Source organism: Marmota flaviventris, chromosome 5, assembly GCF_047511675.1.
Source record: "Marmota flaviventris isolate mMarFla1 chromosome 5, mMarFla1.hap1, whole genome shotgun sequence".
NCBI classification, from domain to species: domain Eukaryota; kingdom Metazoa; phylum Chordata; class Mammalia; order Rodentia; family Sciuridae; genus Marmota; species Marmota flaviventris.
Window position 1 is genome coordinate 23292386 of NC_092502.1, and position 17256 is coordinate 23309641.

The 17256-nt window shown below is 43.6% G+C and overlaps 1 protein-coding gene across 2 annotated transcripts in view; it reads right to left on the bottom strand.

Annotated features, from left to right (window-relative positions):
- Positions 1-14130, bottom strand: part of Cyfip2 (cytoplasmic FMR1 interacting protein 2) — a 129574-nt gene extending 115444 nt beyond the window's left edge. The window contains exon 1 of one of the 2 annotated variants that reach the window (XM_027938620.2): positions 14022-14130. The gene's annotated coding sequence lies outside the window, so the exon portion shown is untranslated. Of the gene's footprint in view, positions 1-13600; positions 13949-14021 lie in introns of those variants that run through there. The other variant, XM_027938621.2, reaches the window with a different exon arrangement.
- Between the last annotated feature and the right edge of the window lie 3126 nt (positions 14131-17256).

Here is a 17256-nt window from a genome sequence, read left to right on the forward strand (position 1 = left end):
AAAAGAAAATAGGAATATGAGCCATTTTTACTGAAATACTAGGTTAGTATAGTGGGTAAGATTGAGTTCTGGGTTCGAATCTTTAATCTACTATACAACGATAAGCATATTATTTAACCTCTCTGAGTTCCTGTTTCCTTATCTATAGAAGGGTGATCATTTATAATAATGCCTGTTCTCAGTGATATATTCTGAGGATTATGTATCTGTAGAGCATGTGGACTACTTAACACAGTAGTCCACACCAGAATAAGCATGCAGAAATGTGATGCCAAAGGACAAAAGTATAGCAAATTTAGTTATAGATCTAATTGGCTTTGATCCACGATTCAGGAATCAGAGCAGCCTTTAGTCTCCAAAATAGAATGAGAGCTCCCCACTGCACAAGAGCAGAACAGTGGATTTTGTAAGGCTGGAACAAGAAAACAGAACAACAGAAAACCTGATCGGTTAAGATCAGGTTACTTTTTGTAAGAGTTAAAACAGAAAGGACTTTCTTATTATCCTGACTCAGGTGCACTGTTCTCAGGAAAAACTGACCTGGTTTTGAGATCTGTCTTCTTCCTGCAAGTTTCAGTTTGATTATGTGGCATTGAGCATGAGTTATTCCATTTTGGTCAGATCGGGTCAGGTCTGCTGGGGCCTACTGTGGGAGCTCAGCCCAGTACCCAGGCTGCCCATAATTTTTGTTAGTTAATTCATGGCTAACTGTTTTCAACAGAGTGGAGGAGTTAGACATTGCAATGACAACTCTAAAGGAAGACATTGTTACTATTGCACTAAGATCTCAAATTTATAGATTGTTCACACTGATTTCCTCCATCTCAGCTGTTTTGCAAATTTGCAAAGGCAGAGGTTAGTTCTGCTGTTTTTCTCTGGAGGATTCCATTACTGAGAAGCGAATAGTTTCACTCAAGGTCACACAGCCAGCTAGTAGCAGAGGGAGAGTCAAAATGGGATGTCTTGACTTCTAATTCTATGCTCTTCTTTCTAGACCACACTTGGTTTTGTACCTTTTAGAAAAATGCCAACCACACTTTCTTTTTTTCCCCCCCGTTTGGCTGCCTTTTCCTTCTTCAAGAAGAACAAGACTCTGCCAAGCTAGAAAGATTAGGCACCTGTCATCTTTGGGATCCATGAAGATACATGAAGAGGATAAGTTCTACTTTTTCTGTCCGTATGGCTCTCCAGTTAGAGGCTACACACATACATACCACACACATGTATAGACATGTATGTATCCACATGCATATACAATTACATATGCAAAGAAATTATGTAAATTTATACGTAAAAAGGAGGCTTAGGTTGTCCTCCACTTTTTTTTTTTTTTAATGGAGGACAGCATTTAACTGAGCAAGGAAAAAATCCCAAAGAATGAATTTAGATCATAGCCCACTCTTCCATGGTGGGTATCAGCTGGGTGTTTTGGGGACCACGTGGGAACAGAAGTTTATCGTGACAGGATGTGGCTTGGCAGGTCACAGTGTTCAGTTGGGACTCCTTCACATACCAGAGCCAGCTTCCTCACAGAAACCAAGTGGGGACAAAATCATTTGTGCTCTTCTTATGCAAATTCCAGTCAGAATGGCAATTATCAAAAATACAAATAATATTAAATGCTGACAAGAATATGGAGGGAAAGGTGCACTCAGACAATGCTGGTGGGACCACAAATTAGTGCACCATCTCAGAAAGCAGTGTGGACATTCCTCAAAAAACTAGGAATAGAATTACCATATGACCCAGCTATCCTACTCCTTGCTATTTATCCAAAAGAACTAAAATCAGCACACTCCAGTGATACAGCCACATCAATGTTTATAATAGCACAATTCACAATAGCCAAGATATGGAGTCTACCCAGATGCCCATCAATACAAGAATCAAGAAAATGTGGTATATACACACAATGAAGTTTTCTCTAGCCATAAAGAAGAATGAAATATGGGCTGGGGTTGTGGCTCAGCAGTAGAGCACTCGCCTAGCAAGTGTGAGTCCCTGGGTTCAATCCTCAGCACCACATAAAAATACAACTAAAAAATAAATATTAAAAAAACGAAGAATGAAATAATGGCATTTGCCAATAAATGGATGGAGATGAAGAAACCATGTTAAACAAAATAAATAAGATTCAGAAAATCAAGGGTCATACATTTTCTCTCATATGTGGAAGGTGGAGCAAGACAAAGAACGAAGGCGGCAGTGGAGGGGACTGGATATCATAAAAATATGATTTTTGCCAAATTCCCTGGATATATCAGTGAATTAGAAGAATGAAAGGGTGGGAAGAAGGAAAAGGGAAAGAAATATGAAATTAATCTAATGGAATCATTTTATGTCACATATAAACGTCCCAGAGGGAATATTCCCTTTATGTATATGTAGGAGGTAACAATTAAAAATAAATACATAAAGAAGCGAAAGAAGATCAGTAGAGGATGGAGAGGAGGAGGAGGGGAAGAAAAAGGAGGGGAATGGGAATTGAGGTCAAATTCCTTGTGTGCATAATTATGTCAAAATGAACCCAGATGCTATGTAGAAATCATAACAAAATTATTAAACTGAGAACACTACTATCCTACGTATACCCTATGTATATATGATTACATAATCTGCATGATTCTACATCATGTACAACCAAAAGAATAAGAAGTTATACTCCATTTATGCATGGTATGTCAAAATGCATCCTATCACTATGTACAACTAAGTAGAACAAATAAAAAAATTTTAAAAAAGAGAAAAAGGAAACAAATATTAAACTATAAAAAAAAATTAAATGACAGCATATTTAAAAAAAAGTTCCGGAGTATACCAGAATGGACCATGCAGTTTATTCTGAACAGGCTGAGCATGAAAGTTTTAATAGGAGCAATTCACTTATCCAGTGATCAAACCTCGTAGCTTTAAACACCACAGTGGCCTCTTGGAGCCATTTTTAGGGGTACCTGTACCAATCTGTAAAATAAAGGCACAGGCTAACAGCTGCCCAGATGATGAGAGCAGTAAGCCTAACAGTGGAGCATGGACAGTGAGAGCTATGCAGGCTGGAGAGCAAGGAGGCAGGTGTAGGAGTCTGGCCATGAGAGCAGGAGCAAGAACTCCACACAGCTCAGATGCCTGGAGGCTTACCACCAATGCCATGCTGCACCACAGAACCCCAAACACATGCTCCATGTATTGCCAGAATGATCCATGGAAATGGAAAAGATCCAAGGAAAGAACTACTTTTCTTCTTCTTCTCCTTCTCCTTCTTCTTTTTTTAAGCAGTACTGGGTACTGGGGATTGAGCCTTCGGGCACTCTGTTGCTATGCTACATCCCCAGCTCTTTTATTAAAGTTAATTTTGATACAGGGTCTTGTTAAGTTGCCCAAGCTAGCCTTAAAATTTATAATCCCCCTGCCTCAGCCTCTTGAGTAGCTGGGATCACAGGTTTGCACCCAATACCTGGCAAACAATTACTTCTTTGAGAACCACTCTAATGTTCCCAAGCCCTATCTGAAGTTCTGTTCTGTACTCTTTCTTCTTTGGTCATGATCAGACACTTGGGTTCCTTCCTTCATACCATCTACAATATTTAATTATTAAGTGATTTACCATAATTTTGCTCCTGCCATGAAGTTTAAGCTTCCCGAGGACAGACATGTACCTAATTCACACCCTGTTTCTATGTGGAACCTTATTTGCAATTCAATGAAGTTTGGTTCTACAGAAAGGGAAAAAAATCTCATAACCCCTTCTTGAGAAAACCAGTCAAAAACTAGTAACAGCCAGGTGTCGTTGTGGGTATAAACCTATAATCCAAACTATACAGGAGACTGAGGCAGCAGGACTGAAAGTTTGAGGCCAGTGTCAGCAATTTAGTGAGACCCTGTCTTAAAATAAAAAACAAGGTCTGGGGTTGGGGCTCAGTGGTAGAATGCTTGCTTGCCTCACATGCATGGAGCTCTGGGTTTGATCTTCAGCACCCCATAAATAAATAAAATAAAGGTATTGTGTCCATCTACAACTAATTTTTTTAATTAAAAATTTTTAAAAAAGGACTGGAACTGTAACTCAGAGGTAAAGCACCTTTGGATTCAATACCCAGTCCTCCTCCCCTCCAAACAGAAGTAGTAATTAAAAACAAACTAGTAATAGAGGGAACTTCCTTAACCAGATAAAGAGCAGTTACAAAAAAAAAAAAAATCCTTTCCCTTAAGATCAGGAATAAGACAAAGCCTGCTCTCCCCATCTCTATTCAACATTTTATTCAAGGTCCTAGCTAGGATATAAGAGAAGGAAATTAAACAGAAGGCATCCAGTAGGAAGGAAGCTGTGCATGTTATTATTCACAGATAACCATGATCTTGTATGTGGAAATTTTTTTTTAATTTGCTAAAAATCCATTAGACTCAACAAAAATGTTCAACAAGGTTGTGGGATACCATATTAGTACATAAGATCAATTATATCTTTATATACTGAGCAATAAATAATCTGAAAATGAAATTAGGAAAACAAGTCTACCTACAAGAGCATCAAAACGAATATACCACAGGAACACATTTAACAAATAAGCACAAGACATATACTCTGAAAACTATAAAACATTTCTGAAAAAGTTTAAAGTAGGCATAAATAAATGAAAAGGCATCTCAGGTTTATAGATTAGAAGGCTCAGTATCAAGGTGGCAAAGTTTCCCAAATTCATCTAAAGCTTCAACCTAATGCCTATTAAAAACTCTGCAGCTTTTCTGAGCAAATTCCTAAGGAACTGATCCTAAAATTCACATGGAAATTCAAGGGCCCCACCTAGGACCACCAAGCCATCTTGAAAAAGAACAATAAAATTTGAGCACTCCACTTCCTGATTTCAAAACTTTCTACAATAGTTGTGATGATAGACACACAGATCGATGAAACAGAACTAGGAGTGGAAGTGATGGTTGATTTGGTTTTTGACTAGAGAGAGATTATGCACCAATGGAGAAAGACTGCCTCCCCCCCCCAAACAATCAGTGCTGGGACAACTGGATATTCATGAGTAAAAGAATGAAGTTGAAACCCTACCTCTTACAACAAACTAACTCAAAGTGAATGAAAGACCTAAATGTGAGTTCAAACTGTCAAGCTCTTAGGAGAAAACATAGGAGTAAATCTTTGTGACCTTGAATTATGTGGTGACATCAAAACCACAAATGACAAAACATAAATTAGACATCCTCAACATGGAAAACTTTTATGCTTCAAAGGATACCCTCATAAAAAGTGAAAGACAATCCCTAGAATGAAAGAAAAGATTTGCAAATCATATATCTGCTAAGTATATACAATATCTATACAATTTTAGTTTATTTATTTATTTATTTTTGGTACCAGGGATTGAACTCAGGGCACTCGACCACTGAGCCACATCCCCAGCCCTATTTTGAATTTTATTTAGAGACAAGGTCTCACTGAGTTGCTTAGTGCCTTGCTTTTGCTGAGGCTGGCTTTGAACTGGCGATCCTCCTGTTTCAGCCTATACGAAGAATTGTTAAAACTCAAAAATAAAAAAATAATTTTTTTAAAAAAAATGGGTAAAGGATCGCAAGAGACCTTTCTCCAAAGAAGATATACAAAAGTCAATAAGCACAGGAAAAACTTAATGTCCTTAGTGACTAGGGAAATGCAAATCACAGTGACACACAATGATACTCCACCTCTATTAGGATGCTGTAATAAAAAGGACAGAGAAACTGGCACCACTACTGGGAAATCGAAAAGCTGCAGCAATTTGGAAAAACAGACTAGCAGATCCTCAAATTTTTAGACCCTGAATTACCATATGACCCACAATTCCACTCCTAGGTGTTGTTTCCAAGAGAAACAAAACTAAATGTTCATGCAAAATCTTGAACACAAAATTCATACCAGCATTGTACATAATAGACAAAAAGAGGAAATACAACCACATGTTTATCAACCTACGAAGGGATAAACAAAACGTGGCAGGACCACACAATGCAGTACTATTCAGCCACAGAAAGAACTTCACTCCAGGCACTGCTGCCACCCTGAAGAAATCCATGAACATCAAACATTATGAGTTAAAGAAGCCAGCCACCCCAGGCTCTGGACTGTGAGAGTCCATTTGCACAGGACGTGTGCTGAACAGGTAAGTCTAAGGAGACCTTACAGCAGACGAGTGGTTGCCTAGGGCTCGGGTGTGGGTTGCAGGGAGAGGAGCTCAGCGGCTCAAGGGCATGAGGTTTCTCTCAGGGGTGCTGAAAATGTTCTAAAATTGTCTGTGATTATGGTTACACAACTCTGTGGATATACTAAAAATCACTGAACTGTATAGTTCAAATGGGTGAATCGCAAAGTATGCCAACTATGTCTCAATAAAAGTGGTTCACAAAAATGTTAGTACTTTCACGACCACTTTTGGAAAATTTTGGGTATAACATTAGCAGGAGGAGTCCAAAGAGACCTGGAGATGGGCCAGGGGCTTTGGGAATGCTAACGCTGCTCCCACAAGCAAAGGCTGTGGTGGGCAAAACCCAGTGTTACCCAGGACAGAGGGAGGGGAAAGCAGTGGTGGACACGCCCACACTGCCCAACCCCGCCCCCAGCCTCTCCTGTGCTCCTCCCACGCCTTCTGTGTTTGTTTCATGGCCTGCCCTCAGGTCCCACCTGCTCCACCTTCTTAAATGACAAACACCTGAGTGCCAGGTGGGCCAGGTGATGGGCTTTGAGACTTAGAACAAACAAGAAATGTGGGCAGGACAGCTCCACTGAGCTGAGCTCTTTTCCTACCTATGAGAAAACTGAGACCCAGAGAAGGGAAGGGACCTGTGCAGGGTGACTTGGCCAATGAGAGGCTAACACTAAGAAGACCTGGGAAGAGGAGCGAAATCAGCCCAATCACCAACATGTCAGAAGCTTAACAGAAAAAGAGGATCATGTTCAAAAGAGAAAAAGAAAGGAAGGATCAATTCTAATCTAGACAATTAATTCAAATGTAATCTAAAACAAAAAGCCATATAAGAAAAGAAATACAGGACTGGGGATGTAGCTTAGTGGTAAGAGTGTTTGTCTGGCATGTGAGGCCCAGGATCCAATCCCCAGCAGAACAAAAAAACAAAGAAGCTGGGTGCGGTGGTGCAGGCCTATAATCCCCAACCACCCGGGAGGCTGAGGCAGGAGGATCCCGAGTTCAAAGCCAATCTCAGCAATGGTGAGGTGCTATGAAGTCAGTCTCTAAATACAATATAAAATAGAGCAGGGGACGTGGCTCAATGGTTGAGTACCCCTGAGTTATATCCCCAGTACCAAAAAAAAAAAAAAAACAAATAACAACAACAACAACCAAAAAAAAAAAAAAAAACCCACACAACCCAAAGAACATTCTTTGGCCCTCTTATTATCAGCATTTATGCATTTTAGTAATATAGATGCTTTAAACATGATTTAGATTAAAATGGAGCTTTGAATATATTAGGAGGAGGAGGATGGAATGATCGTCATTCATCAGAGCAGGAAGTAACGGACAATGTGCACAATAGATAAATCAAGAAACAGACTGTGAGCTTGTCATTTAGAGATCTGGAGGCAACTACTGGAAGGATTGGTGGGTTCTGAGTTAAAAGCAGCCTCCCCTAGGGAAGGTGAGCCCTGGATGTTTAGTTCTCATTATGAGTCTTTCAATAATGTTTGACTCTTTTTTTAAGCGCATGCAGGTATTACTTTGATCAAAATTTTAAAATTGACTTTAAAAGACAACCACCCAAAGCCTCCTTGCCAGCAGTTAGACATCAACACTTCAGGCAACACAGTCTGCTGTCTCAGTGTCCCCCGCTGGTCTTTTGGGACCAGAGGCCTGTCACCTGCAGCTTCTTTCCATTTGGGGGACCTGAGGTCAGAGCTGAGAAGTCCAAGTCAGCCTGGACGCGGGCCTCTGCTGAAGGCCCCTACTTTTCTTGCTTTTTGCAAGGCAGCAGAGAAAAAGATCTCTGTGGGGAGGGAGGAGGGCTTGCCATTAATGTGCCATTTTTCTCAGTTGCTTCCTGTGCTGTCAGGGTGGAGGAAGCCTTTCCGTTGATAACCAAACCAGGCAGATGCCAACAGCTCAGGGCGATGGCTGTGAGCACTTTCAGGTGGGGAGGTCACACCAGCAAAAGGTGGCTTGCTGATTGGCTCCCACGGGGGCCCAGAGTGGCCACCCTATGAAGAACTCCACCATGACTGTAACTGGGGGGAGGAGCTGCCCCTCAGAGACACCTGCAAAAACTTAGGAAGGGAAGCTGCTGCATCTGCTGTGGAAACCAAGAGTGAGACTTCAGGTTTGCAAAGCAAGCAGACCTCAGCTTATCATCGCAAAGCTGCAACTCGAACATGGCTCAGTCTGAAGACTGACTCAGTCCCTGGAGTCACATTTTCACTTACTCTAAGAGGTCTCTAAATTTCCCTGTCTGTAAACCTGGAGGTTAGCCTGTAGTGGTCCTCAGCCAGGATGTTGAAACTGCCCGTTGTGAAGGTCCTTGTGTGTACCTCGTACTACCAGTCTCAGTACTGATGTTTGCAAACCAGGTATTTGTTATTTTATGTGAGGGTTTAAAATGTCCCCATAATATCATTGCTTGCATTTTTCTCTCTCCTGTTGAGTGGGAGAAAATGGGGAAAAGCTGGGGGACTGACTGTAAGGCATGAGGTATTGAGCCTATCAAATTTTCCATCAAGCTTACTTTGAAAAAAGGAAAAACAAAAACAACCATTGAAGACTTGAGCCTTTGGGTCCTTCCAACTCTACAGGAAATGGCTCTGACTAGAATTGGGACATTCCACCCAAAGGGCTTTCTTAGAGAAGCTCAGATGGATTATCTACTGTGGCTAACCTGTACACAGAGCCATAAACCTGACCATGAACATTCTTTGCTTTGTGCCTTTGCTTAAGCTATCACCCTTGTGGACTGTACCCTCCTCAAATGCTGCCCATCCATCAAGGCTCAGGTCAAGGGGAGCCTCTCCCACAGAGGCCTGGCCAGCCAAGTTCTACAATAGCCTTTGTTTATCTCATTTCCTACAGTGCTCACAGTATAGACTTCACAATTTCCTACTGCACGACAAACTATTTCATGTTCTGCTAATTCTTTGGATCGCCAAGAATGCCAGGGATGGCCCTCTTTCCTGGATCTGACCAACAGCAACTAGCACAGAGATGGACACAAACTGGTAAGGTATCACTTGCTTAATTAACACTTCCTGAATGATTTGTTGAACATATGCACCAATGACGAAAATTCAATACAAAATTCATGTCTTCTGCTTAAAAAATTATTTTTTAATTTAAAACATCATGGTCCTCCAAAGCATCTACATTAGCCTCATTACACTAAGAATCTCAGACTTCTTTTAAAAAAAGAAAATTCTTCGGTCATGTGGTCTCCAAATCCAACCATAGGAAGGAGGTCCTCATCCTCTTTCCCATATGGAGGTATAACCAATTTGTAGGTTGAGATTTGAATTCTTGTCTCATCATTCCTACCTTGCCAAAACTGGTCTTTTATTTTGGTACCAGAGATTTAACTCAGGGATACTTAATCACTGAACCACATCCCCAGCCCTTTTTTTGTATTTTATTTAGAGACAGGTTCTCACTGAGTTGCTTAGGGCCTCGCTAAGTTGCTGAGACTGACTTTGAACTCGTGATTCTCTGCCTCAGCCTCCTGGGCTGCTGGGATTACAGGCATGAGCCACTGCACCTGGCCAAAATTGGTCTTAAAACATCACATTTTAAAAACACAAACTGAAAACAGTTCTCAGTTATCCCTACACTTAACATTGAGTTATTAAGCATCTTCTATGAGGTCAGCCCTACAGGCTGCTTTTGATTTCAGCTGGGCTGTCAGTGAAGCCATACAATCCCCTCATTCATCCCTCAGCTGATTTCCTATTCCACCCACAGACAGCTGTTGCAAACTTGGGATGTCTCCTGAAGTTTCCTAACCAGTCTGCTACCTTTACTTTCTGCAAAGGATCTTATCTCCTGCCTCACTTGAACACAAGTTGATAGTGATGTGGATAAACTACATAGTCCTCTTCCACCTAAAGCTTATAGTCTAGAAGCCCTGCTACAGGATGACCTGACAAACACACTGTCCAAAGACCTAGGGATGGGTCATTGTCCATCACCTCTCCCTCCAGAAGGCTGCCTTTGCTTTCCTGTCTCACTGAACTGCTTCTGCCACTCAACCAGAATGATCCCTGTAAGAAATTCTGCCTGAATTCAAGCTCTGCCTTCTCAAAACCATTTCTTTCAGGAATTTGCACCTAATTCATTTTTTCCTTTGTTACCAGGATCAGAGAATATGTGTAAAGTGGCCATTCTTTGGGCACATCACACACAGCCCTCAGAATAATGTCCATGGCTAGAAAGCCATTACAGAAACTCTAGGCATCCTGGGAAGTGTCCCACACCCACTGACAGAGTTCTGAAATACCTTGCTACAGACAAGGCCATCCAGGGACCTTACAGAATCTGAATCACAAAGTGCCTTTCAGTTTCTCGTTGGCTCCATGGTATAGAAAGGCCACAGACTCATCTTCTTTAATTGACACACAACATATAATTAATAAATTGTTCCTTTAGGAATGGAGGGCACCCATCCAAGAGTCACACATTCAGGAGCCTCCTTCTCTTCCGATTTCCACAGCCCCTTCTCCTCAGACTGGGCTTTACAGACATTATCTCATCTGAGGTCTCCTCTGGTGACAGGCAGGCAACAAGCTAGCCAAATTGCTTTCCATTGCTTAATTTTTAAAGTCAGAAAGGTAGTGTCTGGAATTCAGGGTACACAGAAAGTTGGGGATAAGTCCTGTGTCCTAAGTCCCCTGGGCTGCTCTGACTTTCTCAGAAGCAAGACAAAAGCCAAGCATGCCCTTGTCATTTCTGGTTGGTTGCAAAATGCAGAATACACACAGAGCAAGAGGTCTTGCCTGAACTCTGGGTGTTGAAATGTGAGAATTACCTCTGGGCTTCTGTTCGTCCAATTCTTCCCTCTTCCTCCTCCTTCCCACTCAAGTTCCACCCACCTTCCTTAGAGCTTCTTACTGAAGCCTTTGCTGACATCACCGCGCAGGATCCCTGTTTCTTTTCAGTGCCTTTGGCAGGTACTGAAATTGATCAGAGTTCAACTCTCCAGGAAGAAGCAAAATTCAGGAAAGCGCCGAAGGTAGAGGGGTTAGTTAGATCTGTGGGGTTGACTATGCACTTGAGCCAAATTCTTAATGATTATGTAAATAATACATTACAGCAATAAAGGTATAAATAGAATTTTTTTTTTTTTTTTTGCTAAGCACTCTGCTCAGCGCTTTCAGGCATCCCTCATTTAACAAGAGCATCCAAAGATGTACCAGTCCCTCCCCCACCACAGCTGGCCTCCCCTTCACTGCCTAGAAGGCAGCAGCATGTCCCTCCCACCTCCTCTGGCTAATGCAGGCCATCCTCCAAACCCCAGACATGGCTCTGCTCCTCAAGGCAAGACCAAAGGCTTTGCACAAAGGCTCCAATGAGGTGACTGATGTCTGCTTTCGTCAACTACAAGTGAATAATTAATTCTTGCCAGTAAAGAAATAGACTTATTGTTATGGTGGCCACATGGAGGCTACAAAAGCCCATTTTGTGAAGCTCTTGGTGGAACCCTGGGGCAAACAGTGGCCAAAGAGAAGCCTCTTTGAGTGTGTAGGCTGCTCCTTAAACGTGAGCACTGGAGCCATGCTCTGTTTTCCAGGAGCGCTGTTCCCAATGTTAATTAGCTTGTTGTCTATTCATCACCTAATTCGCTTTCTGGTCAATGACAGCAGCTGAACACTGAGAGGGTACCATTTATCAGAGGGGACATGTAGTGTTCTCCTGGGGCCCTGCACTAGTTTTTAAATTCCTTCTCTGGACCCACATCTATTTTGACTGGAGCAAAACTCTCCAAGCTGACTAGATTGTATACCCTATCCCCAAAGCAAGTTTTTCCTTTTTCATTTTTCAACATGAAGTGAACAGGCAGCCTTGGGGGCCTACAGAACCAGTCAGAACTGGCCAGGAAATATAATAAAGAAGCTTAGTGAGCACAGAGCTAATGCCCCCAGCCAGAGGCTCAGTGAGCAGAACTACCCAGAGGCACAGTCTTTGCAACAACAACACACGCAGCTTGGGGCCTTATAACTACCCTGGCAGATGGTAGCTAGTGCCAGCAAGGAATTCATTATATCCAAGTTTCACATCCCACAAGTGGACACTGGGTGCCCAGCAAAAGCCTGGTGACAGTAACCCCTGACCAGTTACACACACACACACACACACACACACACACTTCTACAGTATTCTTGGCCTGGGGGCCAAAGCTGCCCTTGCTGAATACAGAGCTGACAGCTAGTCATTTCAGAAATCTGTACCCCCCACCCAGGTAAAAATAAAACCCTACCCAGCTACCCACCCCCACTGCTACCTCAATTCTGAAATTATACCATTAAAAATATCAAATATTTTATTTTCTTTCTGGTCAAATGACTCCGAAAGCACCTGCTCTGCATCAAAAGGGAAATCCTTTTATATTTAGCTCTTCAAGATAACCACTCCCTGGTTACTTTCTCGAAAACAAGTTTTCACACTGGAGAACTAGGGAAGCACAGGGAATCCTGAGGAATTGGAGATGGGAGGCCTTGGAGAGGGACACCCAAGAGGGTTTTCTGAGGGGAAAAACAACCTTCAAGGCCTGCACAGTCCTGCCCAGGGATATGGACCTAGATTTTTGCCCTCCAAGATTTGAGGACCCCTGGGTTGTGGCATGAGTGGCAACAGGGCCGGTGCCCTAGTAAGGTCAGAGTTCCACTGCCCCAAAGGTGATAAAGGCAAGAAGTGGAAAAGGGGCCCCCACCCTCCTAGACCTGTACCCAGGAGCCAGCAGAAGGTCCTTGCCCTATTCTTGACCCAACATGGGGCGGAGGAGGAGCAGCTGACAGCTCATCAGCTGGGGTGATTTGATTGTTTCCACATGGGAAAACTGGGCAAGTGAAGTTCAAAGTCAGATGCCCTGGGCTGGGGAGGCACCTGGAGAGAGACTGTCCTTCCTAGCCAGGTTCTCTGTTTAGAGAACCATAATTCTATGACACCATGCTACCTGCCTACCCCCACCCCCATCAAAACAGGGCATCTCCTCCTCTTCCTCTGCACATATTTTTTTGGGGGGGTGGGGTAGGTAATAGGGTGGTCTTTAAAGTATAACCCACAACAGACAGATAGGCAGCTTTCTGGGTCTACACAACTCAAGAAAACCAACCTTTTCCCCCAGGAGTGTGCCCACTGATCCCCTTTCCCCATCTCCTCCCAGGTCCCAGCCAACTAAGAGCGATGAGGGTAGGCCAGAATGCTTCAAGGCAGGTAGGACGTGCTTCCTCACTCATCAAAGCCCTCCACCCTCAAACGCTGCTGCTGCGCCCCTCGCCCCACCCATCTCACGTTCACCCCAGGGCCTGTGTGCCCAAGGCGGCTGCCAGGCAGGCCCTGGAGGCTCTGGCTGGCCCGGGGGGGAGGTGATGGTGGCTGCGGTAGCAGAAGCGGGGGTGGGCGCTCTGCAGTACCTGGGCGCAAGAATGTCACCGGCGCCAGGCTAGCGGCCGCTGCAGGTGTCTCGGGTCCCCGAGTTAGCACCGCCTCCTCTCGCGCTAACGGCTGGGGTCCAGGCCGCGCACCTGCTGCTGATGCCGCTGCTGCTGCTGCTGCGGCGGCCGCCGCCGCTCCTAGCCCAGCGCGGTGCCGGCGTCTCCAGGCAGAGGGATCGCGCAGCTGGGCCCACTGTGGACCGAGGGGGAAAGGGTCTCTCAAGGCCCTCTGCCGGGCCTCCGGGGGCCCCAGGCAGCCCTACCCTGGCCGCGACGCCGAGCGCCCCCGGCGGGCTGGGAGAGGTGACGCCGGCGCCTCACGCATCCTCACGTCTGCATCCCTGTCCTCAGCAGGATCTCGGCCCCCGCACGGGCTCCGAGACCAGCGAGTTCCACTTACCTGGGTGTGCAGCACGTCCAGGGGAGGGGCCGGAGGCTACCGCAGGCCCCGCGCCGGGGCGCAGGATGCTCGGCCAGGCTCCGCTCCGCCGCCGCGCTCGGCCCCGCCCTCGGCCCCGCCCCCGCGCCCGTTTCAGCTCCTCCTTCACTCCTGGTGCTCGGCCCCTTTGCCGCCGCAGCTGTCACACAAAGAGCCGGAAATGGCTGTGGCGAGGGGCGCCCGGCGCACCCCTGACCTGCACCTTGGACTCCGTATCCAGGCCTCCAGTTCCAAAACAGCTTGCCGCTCTGCTCTGGGAGTGAAGGGAGTACTTGTCCTCCGTCCCCGCAATTCCTGTCACCAGGGAACCACACCTGCAGCCCGGGAAGGATGGAAGCTTCAAGTGCCATTCGGATCTGATAGGTCTCACAGTATTTCTAAATGTTCACTTATCTATCTGATCTTCGTTGATCATCTATTTTGTTCCAAGCACGGTATTAGAATCTGGGTATGTACTGGTGTGCAAAAGACAGGGTTCCTGCCCCCTTGGGGCTAAGTATCTACCAGCATCCAGTTAAGGCTGGGAGAAGCCCTGTCAGGTGAAATGACAGAACAAACAGGCAGGACTGGGGTAGAGACTTTCTTCCACTAAAGCTTGCTGAGTAGTGCTGCTCCTTTGCTCAAAAGAACGTCTCTCTTCCTTTCAGATCCTTGGAGCAGAATCCTGAAGCTGCCATTTTCATAGCAAGGGCCCTGCTTCTACTTCATTCAGGCAGAATCGCCTTGCAAAAAGATGACAGGCACTTCAGGAAAAACCAGGGCTCTGAAGGAACTGAAAGGACAGGCGCCATTTAGGGCTCTTCAGAGAAACTGTTCATTGAGATGCAGCCTGAGGACCCTCAGACCAGACAGAAGTCAGGCTGGATCCAATCCTAACCTTGAGACAACTAAGTAAGGCATTTCTCCATTCTGCTCCAGAGATGCTGCCATACTCACAATAAAGGGATTATAGTTACATGAGGTAACTAAATTAGGTGACTAATTTAAAAGCATTTGAGGCATTGTAAAATGTATATAGATATAGGGGATGAAGTCTTGTTACAAAAGAGCCCTTTTGTAATGTTTTGCTAGAGCCCACAAATTAATCACCCAGCTGTTCCTACAAAGGGCTATTTATAGAGGAGTCACTTTATTCAAGTCTCAGGAAAGGGCTTGTGTGAAGTCTTTGCCTTCACCCATCTCACATCATTTCCCAAGTGCTGAGGATTCTTTTGTGGCTTGATGTTGCATCACTCATCCAATTTAAATGGCTATTTTAGAAATGATGACATATATATATATATATAATTCCTTTCCCTGATGCCATGTGAGAAAATTTGTGGGGGTGTTTGTGGAGGATGGCTTTAAAAACAGAACTCAGGATTTCTTTTCTTTCTTTTTTTTTTAATTTTCAATTTTCCACTGTGATGGAAATTTGATTTTAATTCTAACAGGCATGTTATTTTGAAGTTTCCATTTTCTGGAAGACTTTTTTTTTTTTTTTTTTTGCCTGCTGTTCCATCTTGTCTTTTCACCTTTCAGGAAGAAGTTGTTCAAAACATTAAAAAAAAAAAAAAAAAAAAAAAGCCAGGCTTGTTGGCGCATGTCTGTAATCCCAGCAGCCTGGGAGGCTGAGGCAGGAGGATCACAAGCTCAAAACCAGCCTTAGAAACTTAGCAAGACCTTGTCTCTAAGTAAAAAATATAAAAAAGGACTGGGGATGTGGCTCAGTGGTTAAGCACACCTGGGTTCAATCCCTGGTACAAAAAAAAAAAAATAAGTAAAATTAGAAAAAAAATGACTATTACATATGTATTTGGCTAGATCTTAGGAAGAAATATTTCCCTGACCCCTGAGTTCTATTTACTTATAAAGGGGAAGGAATTCAACCTTTTGAAGCCACCTTGTTGGAAATCCAGAGGCTTGCCTTTTGCTCCTAGTTTTGCAACTAACAGAAAAATAATCTTAGGCAAGTGGCTTTGCCTCTCTCTTGTTTCCTCATCTATAAAGTGAAGTGGACTGGTTGCACGTCAATATCCCCTGAATGTGAAATTTTACATGATGTCCTTAAAACAGAGGGCATTTCCTTCTCAGGCTTAAAGTACTTCATTAACTCCCTACTGTCCTCAGGATGAAACCCAAACTCACTTTCAAAGCCTCCCAGGGTCTTCCTGATCCAGCATCTATCTTGTGGGGCTCTTACATGTGAACATACATGTTGTGCCTCACCTAAAAGGAACCTCTTTTAGTTCCCCAAATTTGCTTGGGTTTGACCTTTGCACAAGCCAAGCTTCTTGCTGAGGATGTTTTGTTCTCCCTTTTCTCTCCTCTCCACTCTTTCTCTCAGTTTACCTACCTAACTTTACTCCTCCTTCTGGTATCCCCCTAGCTGTTATGTTACTTCTTCCAACATTCCTCTGTGTCTGGCAGATTAGCATTCCTTAGGCTAAACTCCAATAGCCCCTAAGTTTCCTCAAGCATACCACTACGTTGTTGCTTTTGATTACTGATACACTTGCCTTCATCCCACCCATCAGCCATCACATCTAAGAGTGTGGAGTATGTCTTGCTCCTGCCGCATCCTCCGAGTCTGGCATGGAGAGTGGAATATAATGGCAGTTCAATAAAAATGGTTGAACAAACATTGCAAAATGAAATCTTTATACTTTGCCACTTAAATTTGTAGCTCTCTGTCAATTGTCTTCAGATATCCTTTACATCCACCCCAGGCTGCACGTCAGCAATGACAGGATCCTGGCTATCAAAGGAGAATTGCTTCATCACTTGGAAAGCTGTGTTCCACACATTGTGGCTGCATGTGTGGCAGGATTGCCTTATTTTTAGATAAGTATCAAATCACTGAGGATATCTAGGTTTTCATTTAAAAAACCATCAACAGACACTGCTTCATGGAGTATCTGGAAGAAGCATGAGAATTGGTTCTAGAGAGAGAAAACACTAATAATAATAATAAAAACAACAGCCAGATGAATAAGATGTTATACTCTATTTATGTATGATGTGTCAAAATGCATTCTACTGTCATATAAAACTAATTAGAATTAAAAAAATATAAAAAGAAAAAATAATAATGACTAACATTTACCAAGTGTATTACATCTTTTAATTTTTACAAATTATCTTATTATAAAAATATAATTATTTGTCTCATCTTATAATTTTGGAAACTAAAGCAGATAAAATAATTTGACCAAGG